This window comes from Ranitomeya imitator, chromosome 1 (genome assembly GCF_032444005.1).
Source record: "Ranitomeya imitator isolate aRanImi1 chromosome 1, aRanImi1.pri, whole genome shotgun sequence".
Classification (NCBI taxonomy): domain Eukaryota; kingdom Metazoa; phylum Chordata; class Amphibia; order Anura; family Dendrobatidae; genus Ranitomeya; species Ranitomeya imitator.
Genome location: NC_091282.1, coordinates 784,689,739 through 784,707,539, shown reverse-complemented (window position 1 = coordinate 784,707,539; position 17,801 = coordinate 784,689,739).

Genomic DNA, 17,801 nt, shown 5'->3' with positions numbered 1-17,801 from the left:
TTCATCATATTCTCATTTGTGACAGGCATTCCCGTAGTTGTTATCTATAAAAGTTTGAAGATTACACCTTCCGTTCTGCCTGTCACAAAAGTTACATTTGTCCGCGTTCAGTTTGGCCTGCAGCATCAGACTTTATCCAGGGGCATCACGAGGAGGAACGGACTCACCCCCATACACTGCTTAGTCTTCTTCTGCATATAATTTAGATAATATCTTTTGCTCTGATATTAAGTGTTATGCTTAATGTTCTTCTGCTCTTTGTTCTGCAGCCTCTTGTTCTTCTGCTTCTCGGTCTTCCATGTCGTCGTCTCCAGGGTCGTCGTCTCCAGGGTCGTCGTCTCTGCCGTCGTCGTTTCCGCCGTCGTCGTCGTCATCATCATCGGGGTGGTCTTCAGGGTCGTCATCTCCAGGGTCGTCGTCATCTCAGTGGTTGTCGTCTCTGGTGTCGTCGTCATCTTAGGGGTGGTCTTCCGGGTCGTCGTCTTTAGGGTCTTGAACTTGTAAATGTAGCAGAAGGTACAAGAAGGCTGAGAAAATGCCGAGAACCAGCTGATGGAACTGGAAGGTCAAAGAGCCAATGGAACTACCGAGGACCAGCTGACGTTACTGGAACCCGGTTACTAAGCAGGAGGTACCCGTGCTAAAAAGCACTACCAAGGACCGCCTGACGTTGGCGGAACTCGGATACCCAGAAGGAGGCACCTAAGCCAAAGGCTCTGCCCGGAACCAGCTGACGTTACTGGAACCAGGATGGGGAGCAGAAGGTACAAGAGCAAAAGACACTGCCGAGAACCAGCTGACGGTGCTGGGACCCGGATGGGTAGCCGAAGGTCCAAGAGCCAATGGAACTACCGAGGACCAGCTGACGTTACTGGAACCCGGTTACTAAGCAGGAGGTACCCGTGCCTGAAAGCACTACCAAGGACCACCTGACGTTGGTGGAACTCGGATACCCAGAAGGAGACACCTAAGCCAAAGGCTCTGCCCGGAAACAGCTGACGGTACTGGAACCAGGATGGGGAGCAGAAGGTACAAGAGCAAAACACACTGCCGAGAACCAGCTGACGGTACTGGAACCCGGATGCGTTGGCCAACTGTGCAAGAGCCAATGGCACGACCGAGGACCAGCTGACGGTGCTGGAACCCGGTTACAAAGCTGTAGGTACCCGCGTTTAAAAGCACCACCAAGGACCGCCTGGCGTTGGCGGAACTCAATACCCAGAAGGAGGCACCTAAGCCAAAGGCTCTGCCCGGAACCAGCTGACGGTGCTGGAACCAGGATGTGGACCAGAAGGTCCACAGGAGAGGAGAGGAGAGAACAGCTAGTCCGCGAGGCTGCCGCAGTTACCGAACACCAACAGTCCTACAGGGGAAGCTTGGCCTACTGGCACTACAGAACCAGCCTTGATTGCCAATTCCCGCAGCCCACATAGGAAGCTCCTAAACTAGAGGCACCATGGAGTTGGCTAACCTGACCGCAACACGACGGGGCAACGTATAGGCGTCTAAGTGATCTTGACACTACCCGGAACCAGCTGACGGTGCTGGACCCAGGCTGGGCACGAGGGAGTACCCGTGACAAAGACACTGCCGAGAACCAGCTGACGGTACTGGAACCCGGATGCGTTGCCCAAGTGTGCAAGAGCCAATGGCACCGAGGACCAGCTGACGGTGCTGGAACCCAGTTACTAAGCTGTAGGTACCCGCGCTTAATAGCACTACCAAGGACCGCCTGGCGTTGGCGGAACTCAGATACCCAGAAGGAGGCACCTAAGCCAAAGGCTCGGCCCGGAACAAGCTGACGGTGCTGGAACCAGGATGTGGACCAGAAGGTCCACAGGAGAGGAGAGAACAGCTAGGCCGCGAGGCTGCCGCAGTTACCGAACACCAACAATCCTACAGGGGGAGCTTGGCCTACTGGCACTACAGAACCAGTCTTGATTGCCAATTCCCGCAGCACACATAGGACGCTCCTAAACTGGAGGCACCAAGGAGTTGGCTAACCCGACCGCAACACAACGAGGCAACGTATAGGCGTCTAAGTGACCTTGACACTACCCGGAACCAGCTGACGGTACTGGACCCAGGCTGGGCACGAGGGAGTACCCGTGACAAAGACACTGCCGAGAACCAGCTGACGGTACTGGAACCCGGATGTGTTGCCCAAGTGTGCAAGAGCCAATGGCACGACCGACGACCAGCTGATGGTGCTGGAACCCGGTTACAAAGCTGTAGGTACCCGCGCTTAAAAGCACTACCAAGGACCGCCTGGCGTTGGCGGAACTCGGATACCCAGAAGGAGGCACCTAAGCCAAAGACTCGGCCCGGAACCAGATGACGGTGCTGGAACCAGGATGTGGACCAGAAGGTCCACAGGAGAGGAGAGGAGAGAACAGCTAGTCCGCGAGGCTGCCGCAGTTACCGAACACCAACAGTCCTACAGGGGGAGCTTGGCCTACTGGCACTACAGAACCAGCCTTGATTGCCAATTCCCGCAGCCCACATAGGAAGCTCCTAAACTGGAGGCACCATGGAGTTGGCTAACCTGACCGCAACACGACGGGGCATCGTATAGGCGTCTAAGTGATCTTGACACTACCCGGAACCAGCTGACGGTGCTGGACCCAGGCTGGGCACGAGGGAGTACCCGTGACAAAGACACTGCCGAGAACCAGCTGACGGTACTGGAACCCGGATGCGTTGCCCAAGTGTGCAAGAGCCAATGGCACCGAGGACCAGCTGACGGTGCTGGAACCCAGTTACTAAGCTGTAGGTACCCGCGCTTAAAAGCACTACCAAGGACCGCCTGGCGTTGGCGGAACTCAGATACCCAGAAGGAGGCACCTAAGCCAAAGCCTCGGCCCGGAACAAGCTGACGGTGCTGGAACCAGGATGTGGACCAGAAGGTCCACAGGAGAGGAGAGAACAGCTAGGCCGCGAGGCTGCCACAGTTACCGAACACCAACAATCCTACAGGGGGAGCTTGGCCTACTGGCACTACAGAACCAGTCTTGATTGCCAATTCCCGCAGCACACATAGGACGCTCCTAAACTGGAGGCACCATGGAGTTGGCTAACCCGACCGCAACACAACGAGGCAACGTATAGGCGTCTAAGTGACCTTGACACTACCCGGAACCAGCTGACGGTACTGGACCCAGGCTGGGCACGAGGGAGTACCCGTGACAAAGACACTGCCGAGAACCAGCTGACGGTACTGGAACCCGGATGTGTTGCCCAAGTGTGCAAGAGCCAATGGCACCGAGGACCAGCTGTCGGTGCTGGAACCCGGTAACTAAGCTGTAGGTACCCGCGCTTAAAAGCACTACCAAGGACCGCCTGGCGTTGGCGGAACTCGGATACCCAGAAGGAGGCACCTAAGCCAAAGACTCGGCCCGGAACCAGATGACGGTGCTGGAACCAGGATGTGGACCAGAAGGTCCACAGGAGAGGAGAGAACAGCTAGGCCGCGAGGCTGCCGCAGTTACCGAACACCAACAGTCCTACAGGGGGAGCTTGGCCTATTGGCACTACAGAACGAGCCTTGATTGCCAATTCCCGCAGCCCACATAGGAAGCTCCTAAACTGGAGGCACCATGGAGTTGGCTAACCCGACCGCAACACGACGGGGCAACATATATAGGCGTCTAAGTGACCTTGACACTACCCGGAACCAGCTGACGGTGCTGTACCCAGGCTGGGTACGAGGGAGTACCCGTGACAAAGACACTGCCGAGAACCAGCTGACGGTACTGGAACCCGGATGCGTTGCCCAAGTGTGCAAGAGCCAATGGCATGACCAAGGACCAGCTGAGGGTGCTGGAACCCGGTTACAAAGCTGTAAGTACCCGCGCTTAAAAGCACTACCAAGGACCGCCTGGCGTTGGCGGAACTCGGATACCCAGAAGGAGGCACCTAAGCCAAAGGCTCGGCCCGGAACCAGCTGATGGTGTTGGAACCAGGATGTGGACCAGAAGGTCCACAGGAGAGGAGAGAACAGCTAGGCCGCGAGGCAGCCGCAGTTACCGAAAACCAACAGTCCTACAGGGGGAGCTTGGCCTACTGGCACTACAGAACCAGCCTTGATTGCCAATTGCTGCAGCCCACATAGGAAGCTCCTAAACTGGAGGCACCATGGAGTTGGCTAACCCGACCGCAACACGATGGGGCAACGCATAGGCGTCTAAGTGACCTTGACACTACCCGTAACCAGCTGATGGTGCTGGACCCAGGCTGGGCACGAGGGAGTACCCGTGACAAAGACACTGCCGAGAACCAGCTGACGGTACTGGAACCCGGATGCGTTGCCCAAGTGTGCAAGAGCCAATGGCACCGAGGACCAGCTGTCGGTGCTGGAACCCGGTAACTAAGCTGTAGGTACCCGCGCTTAAATGCATTACCAAGGACCGCCTGGCGTTGGCGGAACTCGGATACCCAGAAGGAGGCACCTAAGCCAAAGCCTCGGCCCGGAACCAGCTGACGGTGCTGGAATCAGGATGTGGACCAGAAGGTCCACAGGAGAGGAGAGAACAGCTAGTCCGCGAGGCTGCCGCAGTTACCGAACACCAACAGTCCTACAGGGGGAGCTTGGCCTACTGGCACTACAGAACCAGTCTTGATTGCCAATTCCCGCAGCCCACATAGGACGCTCCTAAACTGGAGGCACCATGGAGTTGGCTAACCCGACCGCAACACGACGGGGCAACGTATAGGCGTCTAAGTGACCTTGACACTACCCGGAACCAGCTGAAGGTGCTGGACCCAGGCTGGGCACGAGGGAGTACCCGTGACAAAGACACTGCCGAGAACCAGCTGACGGTACTGGAACCCGGATGTGTTGCCCAAGTGTGCAAGAGCCAATGGCACCGAGGACCAGCTGTCGGTGCTGGAACCCGGTAACTAAGCTGTAGGTACCCGCGCTTAAAAGCACTACCAAGGACCGCCTGGCGTTGGCGGAACTCGGATACCCAGAAGGAGGCACCTAAGCCAAAGACTCGGCCCGGAACCAGATGACGGTGCTGGAACCAGGATGTGGACCAGAAGGTCCACAGGAGAGGAGAGAACAGCTAGGCCGCGAGGCTGCCGCAGTTACCGAACACCAACAGTCCTACAGGGGGAGCTTGGCCTATTGGCACTACAGAACGAGCCTTGATTGCCAATTCCCGCAGCCCACATAGGAAGCTCCTAAACTGGAGGCACCATGGAGTTGGCTAACCCGACCGCAACACGACGGGGCAACATATATAGGCGTCTAAGTGACCTTGACACTACCCGGAACCAGCTGACGGTGCTGTACCCAGGCTGGGTACGAGGGAGTACCCGTGACAAAGACACTGCCGAGAACCAGCTGACGGTACTGGAACCCGGATGCGTTGCCCAAGTGTGCAAGAGCCAATGGCATGACCAAGGACCAGCTGAGGGTGCTGGAACCCGGTTACAAAGCTGTAAGTACCCGCGCTTAAAAGCACTACCAAGGACCGCCTGGCGTTGGCGGAACTCGGATACCCAGAAGGAGGCACCTAAGCCAAAGGCTCGGCCCGGAACCAGCTGATGGTGTTGGAACCAGGATGTGGACCAGAAGGTCCACAGGAGAGGAGAGAACAGCTAGGCCGCGAGGCAGCCGCAGTTACCGAAAACCAACAGTCCTACAGGGGGAGCTTGGCCTACTGGCACTACAGAACCAGCCTTGATTGCCAATTGCTGCAGCCCACATAGGAAGCTCCTAAACTGGAGGCACCATGGAGTTGGCTAACCCGACCGCAACACGATGGGGCAACGCATAGGCGTCTAAGTGACCTTGACACTACCCGTAACCAGCTGATGGTGCTGGACCCAGGCTGGGCACGAGGGAGTACCCGTGACAAAGACACTGCCGAGAACCAGCTGACGGTACTGGAACCCGGATGCGTTGCCCAAGTGTGCAAGAGCCAATGGCACCGAGGACCAGCTGTCGGTGCTGGAACCCGGTAACTAAGCTGTAGGTACCCGCGCTTAAATGCATTACCAAGGACCGCCTGGCGTTGGCGGAACTCGGATACCCAGAAGGAGGCACCTAAGCCAAAGCCTCGGCCCGGAACCAGCTGACGGTGCTGGAATCAGGATGTGGACCAGAAGGTCCACAGGAGAGGAGAGAACAGCTAGTCCGCGAGGCTGCCGCAGTTACCGAACACCAACAGTCCTACAGGGGGAGCTTGGCCTACTGGCACTACAGAACCAGTCTTGATTGCCAATTCCCGCAGCCCACATAGGACGCTCCTAAACTGGAGGCACCATGGAGTTGGCTAACCCGACCGCAACACGACGGGGCAACGTATAGGCGTCTAAGTGACCTTGACACTACCCGGAACCAGCTGAAGGTGCTGGACCCAGGCTGGGCACGAGGGAGTACCCGTGACAAAGACACTGCCGAGAACCAGCTGACGGTACTGGAACCCGGATGCGTTGCCCAAGTGTGCAAGAGCCAATGGCACGACCGACGACCAGCTGATGGTGCTGGAACCCGGTAACTAAGTTGTAGGTACCCGCGCTTAAAAGCACTACCAAGGACCGCCTGGCGTTGGCGGAACTCGGATACCCAGAAGGAGGCACCTAAGCCAAAGGCTCGGCCCGGAACCAGCTGATGGTGTTGGAACCAGGATGTGGACCAGAAGGTCCACAGGAGAGGAGAGAACAGCTAGGCCGCGAGGCAGCCGCAGTTACCGAAAACCAACAGTCCTACAGGGGGAGCTTGGCCTACTGGCACTACAGAACCAGCCTTGATTGCCAATTGCTGTAGCCCACATAGGAAGCTCCTAAACTGGAGGCACCATGGAGTTGGCTAACCCGACCGCAACACGACGGGGCAACGCATAGGCGTCTAAGTGACCTTGACACTTCCCGGAACCAGCTGACGGTGCTGGACCCAGGCTGGGCACGAGGGAGTACCCGTGACAAAGACACTGCCGAGAACCAGCTGACGGTACTGGAACAAGGATGCGTTGCCCAAGTGTGCAAGAGCCAATGGCACCGAGGACCAGCTGACGGTGCTGGAACCCGGTTACTAAGCTGTAGGTACCCGCGCTTAAAAGCACTACCAAGGACGGCCTGGCGTTGGCGGAACTCGGATACCCAGAAGGAGGCACATAAGCCAAAGGCTCTGCCCGGAACCAGCTGACGGTGCTGGAACCAGGATGTGGCCCAGAAGGTCCACAGGAGAGGAGAGAACAGCTAGGCCGCGAGGCTGCTGCAGTTACCGAATACCAACAGTCCTACAGGGGGAGCTTGGCCTACTGGCACTACAGAACCAGCCTTGATTGCCAATTGCTGCAGCCCACATAGGAAGCTCCTAAACTGGAGGCACCATGGAGTTGGCTAACCCGACCGCAACACGACGGGGCAACATATAGGTGTCTAAGTGACCTTGACACTACCCAGAACCAGCTGACGGTGCTGTACCCAGGCTGGGCACGAGGGAGTACCCGTGACAAGGACACTGCCGAGAACCAGCTGACGGTACTGGAACCCGGATGCGTTGCCCAAGTGTGCAAGAGCCAATGGCACGACCGAGGACCAGCTGACGGTGCTGGAACCCGGTTACAAAGCTGTAGGTACCCACGCTTAAAAGCACTACCAAGGACCGCCTGGCGTTGGCGGAACTCGGATACCCAGAAGGAGGCACCTAAGCCAAAGGCTCGGCCCGGAACCAGATGACGGTGCTGGAACCAGGATGTGGCCCAGAAGGTCCACAGGAGAGGAGAGAACAGCTAGGCCGCGAGGCTGCCGCAGTTACCGAACACCAACAGTCCTACAGGGGGAGCTTGGCCTACTGACACTACAGAACCAGCCTTGATTGCCAATTCCCGCAGCCCACATAGGAAGCTCCTAAACTGGAGGCACCATGGAGTTGGCTAACTCGACCGCAACACGACGGGGCAACGTATAGGCGTCTAAGTGACCTTTACACTACCCGGAACCAGCTGACGGTGCTGGACCCAGGCTGGGCACGAGGGAGTACCCGTGACAAAGACACTGCCGAGAACCAGCTGACGGTGCTGGAACCCGGATGCATTGCCTATTCAAGATTGTCTTCCAAGTGCCCCAACTAGCGGTGTTGAAGCAAAGGGTAAGCAGGGGGAGCAGAGTGTAGGTCGAAGCCTGCACTGGAGGCAGCTTTGTGTCTGCGTTGCGTTTGCAGGACACGTTGCCGGCTACACAGCGGGGGAACAGCTGGCGTTGCTGAACCCCACTGACACAATGGCGGGTGTTTTTCTCTGTGCAGCCTGCACTTCCAGGCACCAACTGGCGGTGTTAGAGCCCAGGGTCTGCAGGAGGAGCAGAGTGTAGGCTGAAGCCTAGTAGAACCAATTTCAAAGGTAACCGTTAACCCTCCCTCAGGTGTTAAAATGTAGAAGAGCCACACCTTGTGCAGCAGTAATGCTCCACAAGTGAAAGGTTGCTCTTTAAATTTTGCTCATTGCACACGCTGAATGAAAGACGTACACAATTTTGTCCATTATACAGTAAAACTATATTGGAGGCGTGACTTGTCTTTTTAAGGAGACGCAGCACAGGTGTCCAAAATAACGACTTGGTGCTGGGCGCAGCCTCCTGAGAGTTGTTATTTGCTGTACAGGAGTCTGCGCTCTTGTTATCCCTTGGCCATGTGCTGTGAGCGCTGCCTGTCTTCTCACCTCATTTCATGTTGGCCGGTGCGGTTAACGATGGCCAGGAATCCCAGACCCGCAGTGTCTTTTCATAAAGTCACACTGCAGGGCTGGGATTCATGGCCTTGCGCAGTAAATATGTTTGCCGCTCACTCATGTCCTTACACCTGCTTCAGACTGGGCGGCCTCAGCTGATCCCTTATCGCATGCCACGGCCATGAGGCCGCACAGTCTGAAGAAGGCGGAAGGAGATGAGTTAAGACAGGCGAACATATGCACTGCACATGCCCATCAATAACACCCTTGCAGTCAAAATATATGAGGCAACGAGGGGCGTTGTGTCGGGCAGGGCGGACGCACAGGCACAGGCAGCCAACCAACGATGTCAGAAGATGGCCAGCGTTACCAATGGGGGTGCTGCGTGTCATTAAAAAGGAAAGTCACACCTCAGGGACACTGTAATGGTCTCTAATGAGATACATTTTATACGTGTTTGTTGAGTTCGACGTGGGCAAGGAGAAAAAGTCAGCCACCTTGTACAAATGCAGCATTACTGCTGTACAAGGTGGCTGTTATACATAGAAACACCTGGGGGGGGCAGGGTCCCTTTAATTTCAGTTCAGGTGCCTGCGTGGCGTTTGCAGGACACGTTGCCGGCTACACAGCAGGGGACCAGCTGGCGGTGCTGAACCCCACTAACACATTGGCTGGTGTTTTTCTCTGTGCAGCTAGCACGTCCGGGCAAAAACTGGCGGTGTTAGAGCCCAGGGTCAGCAGGAGGAGGAGAGGAGCAGAGTGTAGGCCGAAGCCTGCACTGGTGGCAGCTTTTGTTCTGTTGTGCCAGTGTGGCTTGTGCTGGACACGTTGCCGACTACACAGCAGGCGAACAGCTGGCGGTGCTGAACCCCACTAACACATTGGCTGGTGTTTTTCTCTGTGCAGCTAGCACTTCCGGGCAAAAACTGGCGGTGTTAGAGCCCAGGGTCAGCAGGAGGAGGAGAGGAGCAGAGTGTAGGCCGAAGCCTAATTGAACCAATTTCAAAGGTAACCTTTAACCCACCCTCAGGTGTTACAATGTAGAAGAGCCACACCTTGTGCAGCAGTAATGCTCCACAAGTGAAAGGTTGCTCTTTAAATTTTGCTCATTGCACACGCTGAATGAAAGACGTACACAATTTTGCCCATTGTACAGTAAAACTGTATTGGAGGCGTGACTTGTCTTTTTAAGGAGACGCAGCACAGGTGTCCAAAAATAACGCCTTGGTGCTGGGCGCAGCCTCCTGAGCGTTGTTATTTGCTGTACAGGAGTCTGCGCTCTTGTTATCCCTTGGCCATGCCCTGTTAGCGCTGCCCGTCTTATGACCTCATTTCATGTTGGCTGGTGCGGTTAACGATGGCCATGAATCCCAGACCCACAGTGTCTTTTCATAAAGTCACAGTGCGGGGCTGGAATTCGTGGCCTTGTGCAGTAAATATGTTCGCCGCTCACACATGTCCTTACACCTGCTTCAGACTGGGCGGCCTCAGCTGATCCCTTATTGCATGCCACGGCCATGAGGCCACACAGTCTGAAGAAGGCGGAAGGAGGGGAGTGAAGACAGGCGAAGATATACACTGCTCGTGCCCATCAATCACACCCTCGCAGTCAAAATAAGTAAGACAACGAGGGGCGTTGTGTCGGGCAGGGCAGACGCACAGGCACAGGCAGCCAACCAACGATGTCAGAAGACGGCCAGCGTTACCAATGGGGGTACTGCGTGTCATTAAAAAGGAAAGTCACACCTCAGGGACACTGTAATGGTCTCTAATGAGACACATTTTGTACGTGTTTGTTGAGTTCGACGTGGGCAAGGAGAAAAAGTCAGCCACCTTGTACAAATGCAGCATTACTGCTGTACAAGGTGGCTGTTATACATAGAAACACCTGGGGGGGCAGGGTCCCTTTAATTTCAGTTCAGGTGCCTGCGTGACGTTTGCAGGACACGTTGCCGGCTACACAGCAGGGGAACAGCTGGCGGTGCTGAACCCCACTAACACATTGGCTGGTGTTTTTCTCTGTGCAGCTAGCACGTCCGGGCAAAAACTGGCGGTGTTAGAGCCCAGGGTCAGCAGGAGGAGGAGAGGAGCAGAGTGTAGGCCGAAGTCTGCACTGGTGGCAGCTTTTGTTCTGTTGTGCCAGCGTGGCTTGTGCTGGACACGTTGCCGACTACACAGCAGGGGAACAGCTGGCGGTGCTGAACCCCACTAACACATTGGCTGGTGTTTTTCTCTGTGCAGCTAGCGGTGTTAGAGCCCAGGGTCTGCAGTAGGAGCAGAGTGTAAGCCGAAGCCTGCAGTGGAGCAAGTTGAAAGGGAACCTTTAACCCCCCCCCCCCAGGCATTGGTTGCTGAAAGAGCCATCTTGTACAGCAGTAATACTGCACATGGAAAATGGTGGCTCTTTAAATTATGCTCCTTGCAAACGCTGAAGTACACACTCATATAATGTGTCCCCTCACACCGTTAAACCGTCCCGGAGGTGGGACTTTCCTTTGTAATGTGACACAGCACAGCCGTCATTCCAACCCCCTTGGTGCCATGCGCCACCTCCTCAACGTTGTTTGATTCTGTCACGGAGCCCGCGCTGTAATGTTATCCCTTGGCCATGCACACTTAGCGGTGCCCGTCTTCTGACATCATTTAGGTGTCAGGCTGGCAGTGCCTGTACATCCAAGCTTCCCGAGATCCAACCTCGCAGTGTCATCTAATGTAATCCCACTGCGGGCCTGGGATCCATGGGCATGCGCAGTGCATATCATCGCCTCTCACTCCCCTCCTTCCTGCTTCTTCAGACTGTGCGGCGTCACGGCCGTGGCATGTTATTAGGGATCAGCTGACACCGCCTCTGAAGAAGCGTGAAGAAGGGGAGTGAGAGGCTAGTATATGCACTGCGCATGGCCATGGATACCTGGCCCACTGTGGGATCACATTTGACGACACTGTGAGGTGGGATTTCGGGCAGCGTGGACGCACAGGCGCAGCCAGGACGACAACAAATGATGTCAGAGGATGGGCAGTGCAAACTGTGCATGGCCAAGGGATAACATAACAGCGCAGGGTCCGTGACAGAAACAAACAACGCTAAGGAGGCAGCGCACGGAGCCAAGGGGGTAGGAATGACGGCTGTGCTGCGTCACATTACAAAGGAAAGTCCCACCTCCGGGACGGTTTGACAGTGTGAGGGGACACATTACATGAGTGTGTAGTTCAGCGTTTCCAAGAAGCATAGTTTAAAGAGCGACCTTTTCCTTGTGTAGTATTAGTGCTGCACAAGGTGGCTCTTTCAGTAACAAACGCCTAGGGGGGGGGGACAGGTTCCCTTACATTTTAGTTGTGCCAGCGTGGCGGTCGCATGACACGTTGCCGGATACACAGCTGGGGATCAGCTGACGTTACTGAACCCCAATAACAGAGGAGCGACTGTTGACTGTGCAGACAGCACTTCCAGGCACCAACTGGCGGTGTTAGAGCCCAGGGACAGCAGGAGGAGCAGATTGGAGGTATTGCCGCACACACAGCTGGGGATCAGCTGATGTTACTGAACCCCAATAACAGAGGAGCGACTGTTGACTGTGCAGACAGCACTTCCAGGCACCAACTGGCGGTGTTAGAGCCCAGGGACAGCAGGAGGAGCAGATTGGAGGTATTGCCGCACACACAGCTGGGGATCAGCTGACGTTACTGAACCCCAATAACAGAGGAGCGACTGTTGACTGTTCGGACAGCACTTCCAGGCACCAACTGGCGGTGTTAGAGCCCAGGGACAGCACGAGTAGCAGAGGAACAGAGTGTAGGCCGAAGCCTGATTGGAGCAAGTTGAAAGGGAACCTTTAACCCCCCCCCCCAAGACATTTGTAGCTGAAAGAGCCATCTTGTGCAGCACTAAGGATGCAAAAGGAAAAGGTTGCTCTTTTAATTATGCTCCTTGCAAACACAGAAGTAAACACTTAAAGTGTGTCCCCTGATACCGTAAAACCGTCCCGGAGGTGGGAATTTCCTTCATAATGGGACGCAGCACAGTTGTCATTCCTATCCCCTTGGTGCCGTGCGCTGCCTCATCAGCGTTGTTTTAAGCTGTCACGGAGCCTGCGCTGTTATGTTATCCCTTGGCCATGCACACTTAGCGGTGCCCGTCTTCTGACATCATTTAGGTGTTAGGCTGTCAGTGCCTGTGCGTCCACGCTGCCCGAGACCCCACCTCGCAGTGTCGTCTAATGTAATCCCACTGCGGGCCTTGGATCCATGGGCATGCACAGTGCATATCCTCGACTCTCACTCCCCTCCTTCCCTCTTCTTCAGACTGTGCGGCGTCACGGCCGTGGCATGCTATTAGGGATCAGCTGACGGCGCACAGTCTGAAGAAGGCGGAGGGAGATGAGCGAGAGCCTGAGGGGAAGATATGCACTGCGCATGCCCATGGATCCCAGGCCCGCAGTGTGATTTAATCAGAAGACACTGCGAGGCGGGATCTCGGGCAGCGCGGCCGCACAGGCGCAGCCAGCCTGACACCAAATTATGTCAGAAGATAGGCAGCGCAAATTGGGCATGGCCAAGGGATAACAGAACAGCACAGGGTCCGTGACAGCTTAAAACAATGCTGAGAAGGCAGCGCATGGCACCAAGGTGGTAGGAATGACGGCTGTGCTGCGTCACATTACGAAGGAAAGTCCCAGCTCCGGGACGGTATAACGGTATCAGTGAACACATTTTATAAGTGTTAAGTTCTGCGTGTGCAAGGAGCTAAACTAAAAGAGCTACCTTTTCCTTGTGCAGCATTAATGCTGCACAAGGTGGCTCTTTCAGTAACAAACGCCAGGGGGGGGGGTCAGGTTCCCTTACATTTAGGTTGTTGTGCCAGCGTGGTGGTCGCAGGACACATTGCCGGCTACACAGCTGGGGATCAGCTGACGTTACTGAAACCCAATAACACTGGGTCGTATGTTTTGACTGTGCAGCCTGCACTTCTGAGCCGCAACTGGCGGTGTTGGAGCCCAGGAATAGCAGTTCAGGTGGTAGAAAGATGAACACATCAGGAGACCTGGATGACACCCAATTACTTAATCAGGCAGAGGAGTGGCAAATTCCTGTGAGATCCAGGCTTGGTTCATTATCCGAAAAGTAAGCCGGTCAACGTTATCGGAGGATAGCCGCATGCGACGGTCTGTTAGTACACCACCTGCGGCACTAAAGACACGTTCCGATAAGACACTAGCCGCAGGGCAAGCCAGCACCTCCAATGCATACTGGCTTAGCTCTGGCCATGTATCCAGCTTAGAGACCCAAAACTTGAAAGTGGAAGAGCCATCTGGGAGTGAAATCAGTGGAATCAGTAAGAGGGCAAGACATGTAGTCTGTCACCAACTGACGGAACCGTTGCCTCCTGCTGACTGGAGCCGCCGGTGATGGTGTAGACATTTGGGGCGGGCACACAAAAGTTTGCCACAGTTGTGCCATACTGGTCTTGCCTTGGGCAGAGGCACTGCTTCTGCTCCCTCTTTGTGCAGAGCCTCCTCCACTGCCTCGACGCACTGAGCTGCTTTGTAAAGCACTAGCAGCAGTCCTCTCAGTTGGACTGGAGAAGATGATGGAATTCACCAGTGTGTCGTGGTACTCCTGCATTTTACACTCCCGGGTCAACGCTGGGATGAGGTTTTGGACGTTGTCCCGGTAGCGAGGATCGAGGAGGGTGAACACCCAATAATCAGGCATGTTGAGAATGTGGTCGATGCGGCGGTCGTTTTTCAGGCTCTGCAGCATGAAATCAACCATGTGCTGCAGACTGCCAACTGGCCCAGAAACGCTGTCCCCTGCTTGAGACATGATCTCTGCCCGCTCGTCATCACCCCACCCTCGCTGTACACACTGACCACTGGACAATTGTGTAACTCCCTCCTCTGGACGGAGCTCTTCCTCCTCCATTGACTCCTCCTCATCCTCCTCACAAAGTGACCCCTGCCTACCCCTTTGTGAGGAACCACGTGGCGCTGATTCTCCAGAAGCTGATGGAAAAGGTGACTCCTCATCCTCCACCTCTTCCACAACATCATCCCTTAACGCTTGCAGTGTTTGTTGAAGCAGGCAGATAAGGGGGACAGTCATGCTGACTAGTGCATCATCTGCACTTGCCATCCGCGTGGAATAATCGAAAGGACGCAAAACCTGGCAGACGTCCTTCATAGTGGCCCACTCTGTGGTTTTGAAGTCTGATCGCCGCTGACTGCGACTTCTTTGCGCCTGATGCAGCTGGTACTCCATAACTGCTTGCTGCTGCTCACACAACCGCTCCAACATATGTAACGTGGAATTCCACCTGGTAGGTAGGTCACATATGATGCGGTGTTCCGGAAGGCGGAATCGGCGCTGCAGAGCAGCAATGCGGGATCTTGCCAAGCTGGAACGCCGCAAGTGAGCACACTCTAGGCGGACCTTGTGCAGCAGTGCATCAAGATCCGGATAGTCCCTCAGAAAACTCTGCACAACCAAATTGAGCATATGTGCCAGACATGGGATGTGAGTGAGGTTGCCAATGGCCAAAGCTGCCACCAGATTTCGGCCATTGTCACACACTACCATGCCTGGCTGGAGATTCGCTGGCACAAACCACACATCGCTCTCCTGCTTGATGGCATTCCAGAGCTCCTGCGCTGTGTGGCTTCGATTCCCCAAAGAAATTAATTTCAAGACGGCCTGTTGACGTTTGGCCACGGCTGTGCTCATGTCGGTCGTAAGAGGTAAACGTTCACGGGTCCATGTGGAGGTGGACTGTGACGGCTCCTGCAGCGATGATTCTGAGGAACTTGTGTATGAGGAGGAGTCAATGCATACAGACTGGATTCCTGCAATCCTTGGAGTGGGCAAGACACGTCCTGCGCCACTCGCACGATCTGGACCTGGCTCAACAACATTAACCCAATGGGCAGTGAGGGAAAGGTATCGCCCCTGTCCATGTTGACTGGTCCACGCATCGGTGGTGAGGTGGACCTTGCTACTGACGGCGTTCAATAGCGCGTGTTTTATGTGTCCCTCCTCATGCTTGTGCAGGGCAGGGACAGCTTGCCTGCTGAAGTAAAAGCGGCTGGGCACCTTGTACTGTGGGACTGCCAATGCCATCAAGTCACGGAAGCTGTCAGTCTCCACCAGCCTGAATGAGAGCCTTTCCAGTGACAGAAGTTTGGCAATGCCTGCATTCAGAGCCTGTGCTCGGGGGTGGTTGGCCGAGAATGCCCGCCTTTTCTCCCATGCCTGTACTACCGATGGCTGTAGACTAGGCTGGGAGTGTGAGGATGACTGGGAACGTGGTGCTGTGGGTGGAATTACACTAGGTCTCTGGACAACAGTGCCAGAGGTTCTTCCATGGCGATCCTGGGAGGAAGCCGAACCAGCTGTGTGTGAGCTGGAGGAAGAGGCAACACGAGCTGAAGAGGTGGTAGCTGCCGCTGTTGGTTGGCCTAGGTCTTCAGTGTGTTTTTGTAACTCCACCGCGTGCCTGGTCCGCACATGTTTCCACATATTTGTGGTATTGAGGTTGCTGACACTTTTACCTCTTTTGACTTTCTGATGACACAGCTTGCATTTGACAAAACAAATGTCATCTGCAACTGTGTCAAAAAAGGACCAGGCACTGCAAGTCTTGGGAGCGCCCTTTTTGGCTTTTGGAAGAGACAGGCTCCTAACGGGTGCCAAAGTGGAGGCTACAGGCTCCGCAGTCTTCCCCCTCCCTCTCCCTCTTTGGCCCGTTAGGGGAATCTCTTCTTCAGAGCTGCTCCTACCACCTTCCTGTTCCTCACGCCACGATGGGTCAAGGACCTCATCATCTCCACTACCCTCTGCCACCAACTGCTCCTCCTGGGTAGTCTCGGCAGCACAGTACGCACCAGAAAGCGGCATCTGAGTTTCATCATCAGATGCGTACTGTGCTGTGGTCACCGGAGGCACTGGCCCACCCGCTTCTTCAGAGTCAGAGAGACAAAGCTGTTGGGCATCACTGCACACTGCCTCTTCTTCCATTTCTCCAATGCTGCTTGGCTGGCCTCCTGTTTCCAAGCCAAGAGATTCAGAGAACAGAAGTAGAGACGGCTCCTGTCCTGGGCTCTCTGACTGCCTGGCCAATTTGGCAGATGGTGAAGAGACAGATGGCTGCTCTCCAGTGTTCTGTGCCTGATAGGATGTGGCATTAATTGAAGTCGATGCCGATGCATTAGCTGCCATCCATCCGACAACGGCTTCAATTTGATCTTCACGCAGCAGCGGTGCACGGCGCTCTCCGACAAAGCTGCGCATGAAGGACTGTTCCCTACTGAAACTGAGTGATGATGAGTCACCGGTGCCCGCAGCAGGCACAGAATCACCACGTCCTCTCCCTGCTCCTCTCCCTGCTCCGCGCCCATGCCCACGTGCCTTACTCCCTGCCCTCTTCATCTTGGTTGACAGATAAAGATAAGCAGAAAAGTACTAAGGCCTTATTGTGCTTATTCCTGAAATGCTCCTCCTAACAGGTGTAAGAAACACTAATTTTGTAAAGTGTGGTAAGAAACACTAATTTTGTAAAGTGTGGACTAGACTTTATTATTGATAAAATGTGGCCTACACAAGTGTTAAGTGGTGTTTGGTGAACTTTACTTTTTTTTTTCTGCAGATCGGGCTACAGAGCGAGTTTAACTCACACGGGGACCGTGCAGACAGCCGTAAACGGTGCTGCAAGGCCCAAAAACACTCCTCTAGGTTATCCTATGTAGTGTTTTTCCACAATTTAGCTGGAGACGGGTGGAAAGACACTAATAGGAAATTTTAGAAAAAAATTTGCAGCAGGCTGCACTATTTGCAAAAAAAGGACAAGTTATTTAACGGTATGAGGCAGTGACGCACCCTGAGCTGAATACAACCGGCTGTGGCTGCACACAGACTACAGGGCGAGCTGCGCTCACACGGAGACCGTGCAGACAGCCGTAAACGGCGCTGCAAGGCCCAAAAACCCTCCTCTAGGTTATCCTATGTAGTGTTTTTCCACAATTTAGCTGGAGACGGGTGGAAAGACGCTAATAGGAAATTTTAGAAAAAATTTGCAGTAGGCTGCACTATTTGCAAAAAAGGACAAGTTATTTAACGGTATGAGGCAGTGAC